A 16,325-nucleotide genomic window follows, 5' to 3' on the forward strand; every position below is an offset into this window, starting at 1 on the left:
AAAGAAGTCCTGCAAAGAATGATATGATGCTCTTCGAGTACTCGTGAGACTGGAGAACCGTTGCGTACGATTAGGACAAATGGAAGTTATGGTCAGTCAGCTTTGAAGCATGGACACTTTGTTCAATTGCAAGAATTCATTTAAAAAAAGAACTTTATAGACGTTCTCGCAAATACGAAGCTGGATAGGCATTGGTTGTAGCTACATATCGTTTTACGCTAGCTAGGTGACTTCCGCGACCCTTCAAGATTGTTCCTCTGTTGTGTGTGTACAGATCAAATCATCTATATCGTCGCTGGTGATCCACATAGAGCAATACTCATTCGCTGGTACATTGGGCAGTCAGAAATGCGTGCCATCATCCGCATCACATGGCGGAACAGCACATAAGACTATTTTCAATATATGCGTAGCTTCCGTTTCCACTATCTTGAACGATTATCGAAGCATTGACCCGGGGAAGTGTGCTGCTCGACGGAATAAACGTAAGATTGTTTCAAACAACCTCTATTTTGACCTCCGAAAATGGCGAAAAAGCTTAACCGTCAGGCGAATAAAAGTTTCAAACCTAAAAACCTTTGTAGGCACATGTATCAGGAAATACAGACAAAAGTATGCCGAGGTTTCAAGACACGAAAACTACAAATGAATCTGAACTGCGAATGGAAGTATTACTGGTGCTCGTTCGAGCAAGTCGACAGACAACGTTTTTCAGGACAATCTGGAAAAATTGACAGTGGACACTCTCATATTCGTAGTCGACTACCATTAAACTGTAGGAACAAACCATGGAACGGTCCCATCCCCACCGTATCAATCTGCAGACGATCGGCTCTAGGACGAGATGATTTTCGGAAACAGTAAAGGCATGCGAAGAACGAAAAAAAGCAAGAGTGGAGGAGAAAAGAAGAGCAAAAGAACCAGAAACGAAAGGAGCAGGAAAAGAATGACATGAGATAGGAAGCTGGTACATTTTATAAATTAAACTTAAGAGTAAATAAAGATGAACGGAAAATGAATTTAGTCAAAAGTATTATTTTGACATCTTTTTGCTTGATTTTCCGCAACGCAATTCTATCTTTTCGCTTGCTTCTCGATAATTTCCATACAAAAAAATCGCAAAATTTATGGAATAAGCAAGATATTTGAGACAAAATCGACTAATTAGAGCAAATCAACGTCTCATTTGATCAAATGACTTCCGTGAGCCAGGATGGCGTGATATACCAACGACACTTCAATACATATAAATACATGCGCTACACTAGGGATTTTCTTCCCAATGATGCCCTCAAATCCCCAATCAAACGTAAAAACGTGAGTGGAAGTGAAAATCATTATTGGATCATCCTAAGAAGTGACCAGAAAGAAATATTATCAAATTGGATAGGCCAAATTCGACGTGGTTGTCCAAATCCTCATATGTACTTATAGACTTATATATTAAGATAGAATTGTGTGTGGTCCAACAAGTATTTCAGGATAAGGCGCCATTTCTGGAAAAAAATGATTGATAAATCATCCTTGAGACTATTCATCACGGAGGAGACACTAAAGAATGCCCGAGGGTGTGACAAAAAGTTTTTTTCTCTTTAAATCGTTGTGTGGACTGACTCACAACGTCCAGACGACAGTATCTCAGCTATACTGCTCAGCTGTTATTTTTAAGAGGAGAAAGAAAGAAGGAAAAAAGGAAAGAAAAAAAAGAAAAGAGAAGGGAGATATCTAGTTAAGTTAGCCATCAAAATAGTGAATTACGCAACGAAAGTCAATTATTTCAAATTATTTTAATTATTCAATTATTTTTTTACGAAATCCATCGACGAGATACATGGCCAATCGATGTATCTGATACTTAACTACTCCTGGAAAATTACTATTCTGTATGTATGTTGTTTTAAAAAAATTGAATTTAAAAAAATGAATTAAAAAATTTTCTAAAAATTGTTTGATGCTGTTTTACAGGAGAGTACAATCACTCAACGTTCTCTAAAAAATGCTACAATAACTGGAAAAAGATACCAAAAATAATCGGACGTAATGCAAGAGTCAATAAAATAAAAATAAAATATTAAAATTATTAACATTATAAATAAAAAATTTATTATTAATAGGAAATTTTTCCTGTAACATTCACATTATGAAATGGATAGAATTTCTGGAATAAAAAACAGTACTTTTTCCCTCTTACATTATAATTGGAAAATTGTTTTATTTTAACTCTTCTATTTCTTCCTCTCTCTTCTTTTATCATCCAAATATTTGAGAATAACGTTATTCTAGTAACTATTAAGCATGTTTTCGTGAGCACCATAATATTTTCAACGTATTCCTCAACGCGTATTCCTCGATTGGTTCAGGATTATTACCTCATCTTCGACTTGTTTATAAGGTTTCTACTACATATATACTTCCGCTTACGATATTGTTGTTTATTAGTATCCCGGTGAATGTTAGCGAAATGATCATTTCATTAAGGACCATCCTAATAAACAATATGATTGTTGCATATTTGCAATAAATAAAGGAAAAAAATTTGATTAGCAATAAGACGTCGTCGACGACAACGACGACGACGACAACGACGACGACGGGATTCGTGGGCTAACATCGCCACGAGGACTGAATTGAACAGACAGGGTATCTGTCTTTAAGATTAAATCAAATTTAATTAATTAATTAAGAATAAAAGAAAAAATAGGAAGAAGAATAAGAATAAAAATCAATCTTTCAATTTAAGAATCAATTTAAGAATAAAGATCAATCTGTGGAAAAATCTAGATATTCTCGGATTTCTGGAAGGTTCTTCTTGCTGAGAAAAGACTGTAAGGAAGAAAAATATAAACTTGTATGACCTATAATCTACTTGTAAATAAATAAATAAACATATTAATTTGTATAACCTATAATCTACTTATTGAAAAAAATAGGGAAAAAATAGGGAAATAAATAAATAAACATATTAATTTGTATAACCTATAATCTACTTATTGAAAAAAATAGGGAAAAAATAGGGAAATAGAAATGTTTACATAGGGATGGCATCCTTGCTGGAAGCGTAACCATTCAAAAAGTGAGAATCCGCAACAAAATCAACAAACAAAACGCGGTAATTTGATAGAAGAACACACAAAACAACGCGTTTAATCTCTAATGTATTTAGATCGTGGCCGGCCAAGGCTACGCTACGTTTCAATACCGGAAGTTATTTCTCGTGGTCGCTTTACGTGACACAATGCTTGGGGGGAAAAAAGTTCTTTATGAATGAAATAAAGTGTTTTCATCACATTGAACGCTGCATTCACATCAAAAATGTATATGATTTTATTGTGTATAATAATAAATAGTGTAGGATCCGTGACAGCTAAAAATTTCATCAAATTCTTGCAGCTTTATACAATTATTTACCATTAATTTAATCCTATAGTTACTCTATTGTCTTGGATATAATATTTCCATTATTTCGAGTAATGTTTCGATTAATTTCCATGAGAATAGGGTCATAGAAGTGGGCCGCGCAGAAGCAGAGAAAGAGGTATCGATAGACGACCTAATCGATGATGCAATCAATAATAAATTGGATAGTTTACGTGAAACTTCTGGATCAAGATGACATTGACAGAATCGAATCAACGACCATCACCTGATAACTACAATAGCACTCATATTTCATACCCATTTTTTCCATAATAAATCGGAATTTCACAATTTTGCACAACTTTGCAGAGAATTTCGGAAAATTTCGAAGTACAATGTTGTACAAAGCTATATTCACCATAACATAATAAAAAACAAAAACTTAATGAGCTGCAAATATATCTTTCTTTGATAGAATGATTTTGGTGAAAACGGCCTGAATCCTTGAAGTTAAAAGCATCACCCCACGAATATAGGGTGGTGCGGGTTTCAGCTGGGTTATATCTCTACGGAGTCGTAGATTAAGGAGAGGGAGGTGATCCCGTCCATTTCTTCCTAATTGCCGTAAAAAACGGCCCGGAAGATACGGTTTCAAGCATTCCGGCGTGCAATTTCTTGCAACGAGTTCGATTGGAGCGCGCTTGCCTTGCGCACGCGTCGCATGTTCCGGGCCGTTTTTTACGGCAATTAGGAAGAAATGAACGGAATCGCCCCCTCTCATTGCGATGTATTCCATCAATAGATATATACGATGGAAACTAATCTTATTAATATTACTAATATTACTAATATCTTACTAATATTAAGTCATATATTATTCTGTCCTGGACCACATGATACGAGCCCGATTGCTACCTCCTCGCAGTGCTTTTACTAAATCTAGCAATAAGGCATTTGAGTATTTGCTCTGGACGCGTATGAGCTGCGTAACTTACATAGTTATATTGCGTAAGTTATCCAGATATTGCAAAAAGGTGTTGTTGTCGACACACTGTCAAAGCTCAACCCCATAGGTCAAATACCTGGAGGAAGTGTGGAATCCTTGGCAACAACTCTCCTCTTTTGTTACGCTGTTACCGCTGTTGTCACCTGAAGTGCTCGGGTCACTTCGTCCTCGTAGGCAGCTCACTCGAGATGTCAAGTTTTAAAGGCTATGGAACAGTAACGAATGGATGGATAATGTTTCACTGGAGATGGAAAACGCTAAGCAAAGCTGATGTTCAAGTACGGAAAGCTTCGGCGAATATGTGGGCAACCGAATCAGGCGATAATAGCAACATACCGTTTAAGTTAGTAATTATATAGCAACCAGTCTGAACCAGCAACCTCCGGCTAAAGCCGGACTTCAGACTTTCTGTGGTGTTCGCTTCGCTCGCCTTCACTGATCGATAGAAATTAATAGTAGTGGTATTCTCGGTAAAATTGCAATTGTTCTCTTCTGACAATGCCTTCTTTTTTCATTTTTCTGTATAAATTTAGGCGGAAGATTTCATAATTTTCCTTCTAGACGGGTCAATTCTATATTTGAAGAACTTCATCTTCAAACACTCCTTCGACATCAATATAAGACAGAAGCAACTTGAAAGCATTACCCACAGTGTGGGTTTTCCTCCAGCTATCCCTCCCCCCAACAGTTATCACAGAATGATATTTTAACGCAAAATGACGTGAACAACATCATCGTTCTGATAAAGGTAACGATGTCAGATCATGTTAAATGTTGGCTACTGTTTGAGACACCGTCTGCATGGGTGTTTCCACTTTCTCAAGTAGGGACGTTACCAACCTGAGACAAATGTGCAAGGGAATAGACACACGGAGGAGTCCTAGGGGTGAAACGGATCACGTGCAGTGCCCATGGGTATGAAACGGTTGCAACGTTTCATTTACCTTTTTGTGACATGCACACAAAGTTAATTCGCGATACTACTCCACTATGGCGCACCAATTCGACGCAGTGGGTCCCAACCTTTCCCAGTATAACGGTTTTTCAACGGCGCAACAATCCAACGCCGCTGGACTAGTGTCACCCCATGTTATAGCTTTTTGGCCTTGGCGCACCGCTTTAACGCCATGGGACCCGTCCTTTCCCGATGTAACGGCTATGGGCGCACCAATCCGACGCCAATAGACCCGTTCCACCCCGTATCCATTTAGCAACACCAGTGTGACGCCGTGGGACCCACCTTACCCCGTTTCAATTTTTTTTCTCTTTGCAGCGCGAAAACAACCTACCCGACGTCGTAGGACCCCTCTCTCCCCACTGTGGAATTTCGTTTCACGCGTACGTACATAAATACATACGCGACAGAATAAGCCCGTTATTGTATAGCATGATAATATTTTATTTTCAATCAGTCAAACTTTTGCAAATCTCACAGATTTATCATCGTCGTGAAAACTCTGTGAGTGAAGTGTCTCGAAGAAATGACAAATATATACTATTCCGATAGGCTTTGATGTTTTCTTAGGGTAGTGGCTAGCACTTGTGTTTTGTTGAGCAAAAGCTGCAAACTGCAAGCGTTTTGGATAATCGGGACAAGTTAGAAGATGGGAGTGTCCTGCCGCAAGCACGTAACGGGTAGCCGGTTAAATACAGACAACAGCAGTTTTAATTCCTGACGACGACGTGTTTCTAAAGTTTTCAAGGACGTTACGTTGCGCTATGTCCAGAGATTTTTTCTTTTTATTGATGAAAAAAATGTGCACAGGTATTTCTAAGGCAAGACCGTGAAAAACAAGAACGAATAAGAAAATTATTTTTGATCAAACTGTGTAATTTCGAGTAAAAAATATTATGTTCTTTAATAACGAATTTATTTCGTCACTTATACATGCATATATAAATATGTAATGTATATAAATATATAATATACAAATATATGATATAGTATATATCTGACACGTGTGCGCTTATTTGTAGCGAGATTCCAGAAAGCAGTGGAACAGGTCCAGCAATGTCAGCTACATAGGTGTAACGATAAGCGTGAAATAAAATATAAATAATATAGAATAAATTAAATAATGAATAATATATATTTATATAATAAAATACAAACAAAATAATATAATAATAGCGCTTAAAACGAACTACTATAGCGAAAGCGCTGAAATAAAGCGAACCGGGACCCACAACGTCAAATTACTGCGCCGGCGCCAGAAAGCGATAAAATGGCTTGAGATGAGTTTTATGGTGTTTATTTCGTATCGCTCCATTAGAAAGCGGTAAAATGAAATGACCAGCAGGTCAAATTGTGTGTGTGTGTCATCGGAACCTCATCGGCGCTAGGAGAGATTCCACGACACGGCACGGGATGGATGCAGAAATTAGAATCAGATTGAGTCCACCAACACCAAAAGTAATTCTAGGTGGTGTTTCTACTGTAAAATAAATGAGACGCGCTGTGAACCGTTTTCTTTTGAATCGGTGGGTTTACGTGAATCCAGAAAACTCTTTAAATAGTGGCTGTAGCAATTTATATTATCTAACGCAGCATCATTATTTTCATCTACATGATGATGACGTTCACGTCATTCCGCGTTTTCATTCCATAAACACTTGGAAGAAGAACGAGAACATCGTCGAATACCTCGGAACTCGGAAAAATATAATATTTCCTTTGGTTTTGAGGTTTTATATATAATATTGTATATATATTAATTAATACTATATTTTTTCTTTTGTTTCGAGGTATTGTATATATCATTTATACCATGTATTTCAAAGAAATATAGATATATCAAGTTTAATTTCCTTTTCTATTTTTTAAATTTTTTTTTGCATTTACTTTTTATTATCTACACTTTGCATTGATAACTTCACGAAGAAGTTTACAAGAAAACAAAATGAAATCTTCAAAGTCGATATTTCTTTTTTGACAGAAAAAAAGAGCGAAAGAAGCGGTGTTAAGGAAGAAACGACTTTAATTCCTTGTCAGAATTTTGCGGGTAGGGGTCCCCGCTTCAATTTTTCTACAGATCGTTGGAAGTGAATCACCATAAGAAGTTTGATGTGCGCTTTTAACCAAACGTTCAGACTCTGTCATTTAATAAAATTCATCAAATATTCAATGAATTTATATTTACTAGTAATAATACTCGTCATCGTTTCTGTTTCCCAAATAAGTAGATGCAGGTTCATTGAAGAATTTTCAAGTTTTCTGTTAAAGTTCTGCTAAAAAAAGTTTTTTTCCATAGAAATTCTTTACAAAATCAATTCAAAATAAAAAAGCAAAGCATTTCAAAGCTCACATTTTTTTTCATGAGGCAGTTTTTAGATAATGCAAAGATACTTAGCCAACATCCAGGTTCCAGAACGGAGTGGACTCCAAAAAAAGTGGTGTACCCTATCCTTAGCGGATCGCTGGAAGTGACGAATTATGACGGATCGGTATTCAGCTATTCAATGGTAGCTTTTTTTTCAAAGAGAACACTCCGAATAAATGATCATAAAATGTAGTTCTACCGTCGTCGTGCGCTTCATTTTTTTGATAGAATTTGGATAGAAACAGAGAATAGGAGGCACTTAACAACAACAGCAACAACTCCATGAAAGGAACAATTCCTGCTAATAGCAAACGGCGCTAAAAGGATACAGATACTAGCGGATTTTAAGCATCGCAGTTGTTAGAATGTGTCAATCAAATGTCGGACACATTGGGTTACGCGTACGTGAGTGCTCTTGTCACTCAAAGGTGTACGAGCAATGATTTCATCTTACCCTTTCGAAACCCGTCGAACAAAAGGGGAACAATAAGAGAAATCCTTCCAGAAAAAACAGATCGCTGCTACGTACGTAGAAAAAGCGATTCTTGAAAATTCTTGAAAAAAAGAGTTCTATTCCTATCCAGAATTTTTAATTCTTTTATGTAGAACAATAAAGGATATGTCCAAAATAAACATAAGGATAAAGTGTCTGGTGTTAATCAAAGTGCTTGGGATGCTTGGGAAGTAATAGCTGTTGCGTCTTTACCGGATTAATCATCTGTTCATCTTATCTCGTCACTTGATGCAAGGAAAAAAATCCACTAAAACAATAAATAAACAAAAACAACTTTTTTCATTGAAACACTGCTGCTCGAGACCCAAACAGCTGAGATCAGAATCGTTCGAAGTTTACGAATCCACAACTGGCCTGTACAATGACTGGCTGAGGCTAGTCGATGTATCAAATCAGTGTTCTTACCCTCTCAGACAAGTATAATACCAATTTATCGACATCAGAGGAATGAGAGGCTTGGGTGGCATCAAGACGGGTTTGAGCCATCGATCGGTCGTGCATTCACTGGGGAACCTCTTACCGACTACGCTACACCCTCACGTATGTTCCGTATGAGGATTTAAATTCGGTTTTTCAACCTCTATCAGTTCTTACATACGCGGAGTGTACAGAAACAATCTTCAAAGCATCCAGATATAAGTCGGATAATAAAAGGATAAAGTTAAACGATAAAATCCCTGGCGTTAATCAATCCGCTTGGGACCTGCGCCACCACGTTCACTTCCATTCAGAATCGTTTGAGGTTCACGAACTTGTAACTGGCCTATACAAAGAATTACGGTGGCTAGAAGATGTATCAAGTCAGGGTTTTATCCTCCCTATCCTCCAAGACAAATCTGGTACCAATTTATCGATTTATCGACCGCGGAGGGATGAAGGGTTCGGTGAGCACTAGGGCGGAATTGAACCTCTGATCGATCGTGCAGGAAGCGGAACCTCTAACCGCTACACTACACCCGCCTGAAGTCAGATAATAAGGAATAAAATTCTAACCAGGGACAACTTCAGCTTTCCCTATTCTTCCTTAGTAGAATTAAAGATACTCAGCATTCTCATTACTCGAAAATCTCTGTTTTTGGGGATTTTTTTTTTTGAATTTTAGGAGGAGAATCTTTCTGCCTCCTCTGATCCATGAAATTATGCAAACGTATTTATTATGAATAAAATTCATGATACCCTACGTTCATGTTCGGACCGACTTCATGGAAAAAATATCTTCCGATTAATCTTTGATGCAAATCCGTACAGCATCCGGCGGATGAATAATTGTTATTTTCGGATCCGAAAATAGAGACTGAGAATAGATTGGTTTTAGTTTTTTCACTAGGAAGCGCATTTTACTAAATCATATCACTTAGAAGGTCGATTTTTTCAGAGTAAACAAGATTGACTTGTCGCAAACGGAATTCCCTGTGGGAATCGCAGTAGATCTTGCTCAAAACAACTCCATAATTAAAAATCATAAATCATAAGGGATACGGTAGTTGGTGTGGTTTGAAGCCTAGCTAAGTATTATGAAACCATTTTCAAGAAAAAATTTCACATCTCGTGCAAGCAACGCACCGTCAGTCCATCGGACTCCTACAGTAATTTCCGGAAGTAATTTCTTTCATTTTTTTTTCAAATTTCTAATCTACTTCGCATTTCTTGGGGCAAAGTACATGAGGTACTAAATGATTCCAAACAAGAAAAACAAGTCATATTGGAGGATGAGACTAAAATATGTGCAAGTCCTCAAAGATCTTTTTTTGTTGCTATAAAGATAGCTGCGCGTGAAGAGCCGACGCAGCACCATAGGAATGAATGGAAGGCGGTGATGAATGGATATTAATCAAATTTAGATAATGCATCCATTCCCGTCCTCACTAGCTGCCCACGGGGACCATCTATCCGGGAAGTAGAATTTATACTAAGAAAATAAACGCGGCCACAGTAGCAGTTCTCCACAAACCGTTTAACTACTTTTCATTAGAGCAATCAATTACTCCTTATTAAAGTAATTACTTTCACTAATTTGCGGTCCTTTGCGTTGAATCAAATTTTCAGACTCAATTTTTCTTGCCGACTATTCTAAAACAATTAAAAACGTGAGAGAATAAATTTTCCGAAAACTAAAGTAAAAAATCTATCGAAGTCAACCACGTCGACTCGAATGTAAGCTATTCACCGAAGAGGCAACAATTCGCCTCCAACAAAAAACTTGGTCTAAAAGCTGATCTATAAAAAATTTCTCTAGCATTTAAATATGAGAATTAAAAAAAAACTTATAAACAAATCTCTCTTGTATACTACCAATTAATTTTTAAAAACCTTTAAGATGCACTTTTTTCAAAAGTAGGTCAAACTGAAGACACTTTATCTGAGAAGATTCTGTTTTTTTTACAAATGATATGTGAAGTTTTGTGCCACCAGACCAAGATAGAAGCCGAACAATCTTCCACACATCACCTTTTTTCATGAAAAAGTTCTACTGCTTATCTAAACTTATGATTGGGAAAAAAAAAACTTTCAAAGGTCTTAGAATACTGTATACCATATCTGGTATCAACATTTTGTGCTGAATTAAACTCAGTTAGAACATTCTAGGACAAAACTGAATGTAAAATGTGATGTTTTCTACTAGCGTGGGTTCAAATAAAACCTTTATCAGGCTGACTCTTCGCATTTTTCGTTGTCTACGAAGGCCTAAGTAGAAAACAGTATCACGTTTATTTCTTCAAGGGTCACGCTACTCCGGTTGAGTGTTTCGGTAGCCGTTTAAGGGCATCACCCCACGAATCTGGGGTGGTACGAGTTTCAGGTGGGTCATGCCTATACGGGGTCGTAGATTATGGAGAGAAGGGTGATTCCGTCCATTTCTTCCTAATTGCCGTAAAAAACTGTCCGGACGACACGGCTTCAAGCGATCCGGCGCGCTATTTTCTACAGCGAGTTTGATTGGAGCGCTTTTGCACGCGCCGCATCTTCCGGGCCGTTTTTTAGGAAGAAATGGACGGAATCACCCTCCTCTTTATAATCTACGACCCCGTATAGGAACTCTCCATCTGAAACCCGCACCACCCCAGATTCATGGGGTGATGCCTTTAATCACTCAAGGTAGTGAAAACACAAGCCATTTACACCGAAGCTAGTCTTACGTGATGTTCAACCGTGCATGTGCGTTGGCTACCAGCACGTACTTGTCGCTGCTCTGTGTGAGCAAAGAGAGGGTAATTGCTGTGTACGATCACCACCGACGACATAGCGTTTGATGTACACACACATACACATACCACACCACACACACACCACACACACCACACACAGACATCACACACACACACAATATCAGACAGTTATGGACACTGAGCAGTTCAAGCAGAGAATTCATTCCTCATTCACAGGTGTTCATTCCTATTTTCACTGAAGGGTTTTCATTTAAAGGCTTCACCCCACGAATCTGATGTGGTACGGGTTTCAGGTGGAGTATTCGTATACGGGATCGTAGATTATGGAGAGCATGGTGACTCCGTCCATTTCTTCCTAATTGCAGTAAAAAAACAGCTCGGAAGATGCGGTGCCGCACAAGGCTGGCGCACTCCAGTCGAACTCCTTGTAGAACATAGTGCGCCAGAACGCCTAAAGCCGTATCTTCCGGGCCGTTTTTTAACGAGGGTTAGAAAGAAATGGACGGAATCATCTCCCTCTCCATAGTCTATTATTCCGTATACGAATACTCTACCTGAAATCCGTACCACCTCAGATTCATGGGGTGATGCCTTTAAGAATCCAAAATTCCTCCTCCGTCTTTCTTGCCACTATTTCTCTTTCCGGAGCCAGTATAATGCATTTCACATCATAATCGTTTCCATTATGGGTCTTAAAATATTATGCTGGGTTGAACCATTGGTGATTAGAGGCGAAAATGTTTGCATAAAATAGAATAAAATAGGAATATCACAAAGAAGAGAATTAGCATAAAATTCAAGGAAATATATTAAGGAATGTTTGAGTTGATGCAAAACCTAGGCGTTCGGACCCGTTTTTTTTATGGTACCATTGACTTTTGTGGTCCATCATTGTTCTGGAATATCAAACATGGGTCCCAAGAAAAACGCCGTTGCAGTAATTGCTGACGAGGAACAGAGAGTAATTTTTGAAAAACTACTTTCTGTTTGAGTACTGTGGCGAATTGGTCTAAGTACACGTTTAAAAGCTATTCAGCAAGAAGGAGTGATGGTTTTGGACCTCATAAGAGGGTACTACGTGGTACTGAACACGCTTACTGAGCTAACTTTCCATGTGCGACTTTCGATAAACCTCGGCATGTTGATGTTTTAATAATTGTTGTATTTAATTGAGCCGGACACGAGGTTGTTACAATCCTTTATTCGTGGCTACCGTTTCTGCAATATTGCCTGAGTTGACTTTGAAAGCAAGAGCGAAATCGAAGCGGTAATACAGTTAGTTCTATGTCGTGGAGTCGATTTCCGGATCAGATGATTATCGACAAGAATAGGGGCAATATGTAACCCTAACAATAATTCATAGTAGTTACTCTTTTCTTCAAGAAGTTATTACACAAAAAAATTGCTCCTGAACATAACTGGTTTAACCTTGTAAAAGTGGTAAAACGAGGCCGTGAAGGAAAAAAAACGCAGGAAAGTTCATGCATGTGGAAGAAATAGGTAATATGAAAAGTGTCAGAGGTAAAAGAGTATCCTGTACAACAAAAAACACTTTGTTAGCTATGAGATTTCCCACATGCAGTTTCTAAACACTATTCAGATATCAGTACTTGAGGATACTGTACAGAATGTTATAGATATCATTCGCCTTTCGCCTTGGGTGACAATTTGTAAGAACGCTGTTCGTGGTTCCCTAGCCCTCTAGTCGGTGAGATCGGTCGGTTTATTTTCCTGTTTAGAGTTCTTGCGTGGCAGACTTAAAGGCATCACTCCACGAATCTGAGGTGGTGCGGATTTCAGGTGGAGTATTCGTATACGGGATCGCAGATTATAGATATCATTCGCCTTTCGCCTTACGATACGGCTTCAAGCGGTCCGGGGCCGTATTTTCCACAAAATGTTTGATTGGAGCGCGCCAGCCTTGTGCACGCGCCGCATCTTCTGGGCCGTTTTTTTACGGCAATTAGGAAAAAATGGACGGAATTACCCCCCTCTCCATAATCTACTATCTCGTATAAGAATACTTCACCTGAAATCCGAACCACCTCAGATTCGTGGGGTAATGCCTTTAACAATTTGAAGAAGACGACAAAACCAATTTACTTTCAATCAAAACATGAACTTACTATTCTGAGAAATACTCAATGGATAGAGACGGTGGATTTGATTAGGGAGAATACGGGATTTTATGTTATTATATTACGAAAAACACGAGGAGATGTTATGACGGTAATGGCTATGACATAAGGGTACACATGAACTTTCAATAATATTTACATCAAAGGCTTTTCTGGAGCTTTCCGAGAACAATATGCGATGCGCCTGTGTTTATTAGATTGAATTAACATTAATAAATCAGCTAATCAGGCGCATTATATCCATAGTCCTATACATGCAGTGGTACTCTTATTCGCGGCATCGCTCATGCGCGACGACATGGTCGACGAGGTTAACAATACGTTTACCTTTTTCGTGCTATTTACAGTACCATCCAGCATGATACTACTTTGATACCTATTCTCAAGATGTGAAGGACGAAAGGATAAAGTCTTCGGGGTATCAATCCGCTTCAGATGTGCCAGCACGATTTACTGCGATTCGTAATCGCTTACGTTTTGGAACGCGTATTGGCCCATACAATGACCTTATGGGGTTCAGCTGTCAATGTGTCAAGTCAGTGTTTTCATCCTCGCAGACAAGTCTGGTACCAGTTTATCGATCCCGAAGCAATGAAAGGCTTAGTTGGCACTACGGCGGTTTCGAACCACTGATCGATCATGCTGCAGCTGACCTCTTACCGACCGCTCAACACCGTCCCTCATCCCCTCCGTCAGTCATTCTCAAAATATAATAATTTAAAAAGCTCGAACCTGATTCTGACACTTCCGGGGGATTCGAGGTTTTGACCACTATGTCACGAACAGAACAAAGGCCGCCTTCGAATACTTCCGGATGCAATTATCTCCGGATGCAAACAGAGTTCCCGCTTTGCCAAGAAGAGCTAGAGTAAAAACGTCCTTCATGTAAAATGATAAGATACGATGTTAGAGTACTTGAGACGACGTTGCCGCAAGTGGGACCCGGACTTGTTAAAGGCATCACCCCATGAATCTGAGGTGGTACGGATTTCAAGTGGAGTATTCTTTTACGGGATAGTAGATTATGGAGAGGGGCGTGATTCCGTCCATTTCTTTCTAATTCTCGTAAGAAAAAACGGCTCGAAAGATGCGGCGCGTGCACGAGGCTGGCGCGCTCCAATCGAACTCATTGTAGAAAATAGTGCGAAAATATGAACGGAATCATGCCCCTATTCTATCAATAATCTCCGATCCCGTATACGAATACTCCACCGGAAATCCGTACCACTCCAGATTCGTGGAGTGATGCCTTTAAGGTCACTGAGGCCTGTTTCCAGGAAATTTCAATTGTAGAACATGACCAAATAACACAACTAAAAAGAAATCCATACATCGTACGAAGAAGAGAGAGTATTTTCTCCGAATCGCTTCAACTCCAGGATGGCACTCCTTCTATTTGCCAATTTCTAATTTTTTTAAGTCGTAGCAATTGTTAGGGACTGAAATGGTAATTTTTAATGAATGAAATGGAATTTTAAGAAGGTCCGGTTCATTTCCACTCATTTCTAGACTAACTTTGTTCACCTCCAGAAACGATGTTAAAGCACTTGAGACGAGTTTGCCGCAAGTGGGACCCGAACTTGTTAAGGTCACTGAGGACCGTTTCCAGGAAATATCAGTTATAGAACATGACCAAATAACACTATAAAGTTAATTATTGATTACTATGTGGGACTGTTGTTGTAATTAATAATGGTGATTATATGTTGCGATTAATTTCTATTGTAAGCTGACTAAAGCTGTCTTTTTCAGCTCTTCTATTTATTTCCACTTATGAGTCACAGAAAGTAGAAGGAGCTGGTCAAATATGTACAGAAATACTAACTGCTACTTCAAAAGCATGAAATCAGGGAAAAGAAGGAAGCTTAGATGATCTCTCGTGATTATGTACTACAGTACTCTATGATGGTGGAAATTTTGGAATCATCGGCAGCGAGCATCACTCAATCAGTAGAAGAAGAGTTGTAGTGTAGGTCAGTTGATTTGGATGAGAAATTGATTAGTGCAGGAAGCTTAGTTTTCAAAGTAAACTATTCGAAATACTTTTTTTTTAATAATTGACGATGATTTTGGTAGATTTCAACAGACGAAACAAGTTTTCGGCCGCACAAAAATATTTAGTACAATATTTGGCTGCATACTTATTATGTACTACTGAATATTACAACAGTATTAGCAAAATCATATTTATGACAGCTTCCGACGATCAAGAAAACACTTTCTGTCTCTTTTTTCTCTACGTGACAATTTTTACAGATTTTTTAATAAACTTTTAAATCACTCGAGTGAAGATATGAATTCCATATTGCTAAGTTTTAAAAAACAAGAAGAACTTTGTCGAATAATAACATCTATTACTGTTTTTCGTGGATAAAGGACAAAAATAAGATAAAAAGAATTAAGGGCAGTTACACGAATCTGTATCAATTGAAAGATGGCAATTTTACCTTTTTCAAAAGTGGTCCAGTAGAAAAAAGACAGAAACAAAAGAAAAAAGTCAAGAAAGATGAAAAAGTCTATGAAAACTAGAGCTCTTAGCGCTGCCGCTAACAAGCGACGGGTGCCAAACATTGAATGAATCGATCGATCATTGACCTACGAAGTAGATCACCATATCGTCATATCGATGGTCCATACTTATATTCTATAGAATCAATATTTCTCTCTAATACTTCTATAGAATTAATGTTAAAATTTTGTATCGAACTATGTTTGAAGAGAATTATGACCTGTAATTTAAAAAAAAAGTCCACTTTTTACTTGAAAATTGAATATAATTGACAATTAAGAACTTACAAGTAATATTCACCCACGCTACTTCTC

Source organism: Necator americanus, chromosome V, assembly GCF_031761385.1.
Source record: "Necator americanus strain Aroian chromosome V, whole genome shotgun sequence".
Lineage (NCBI taxonomy): Eukaryota > Metazoa > Nematoda > Chromadorea > Rhabditida > Ancylostomatidae > Necator > Necator americanus.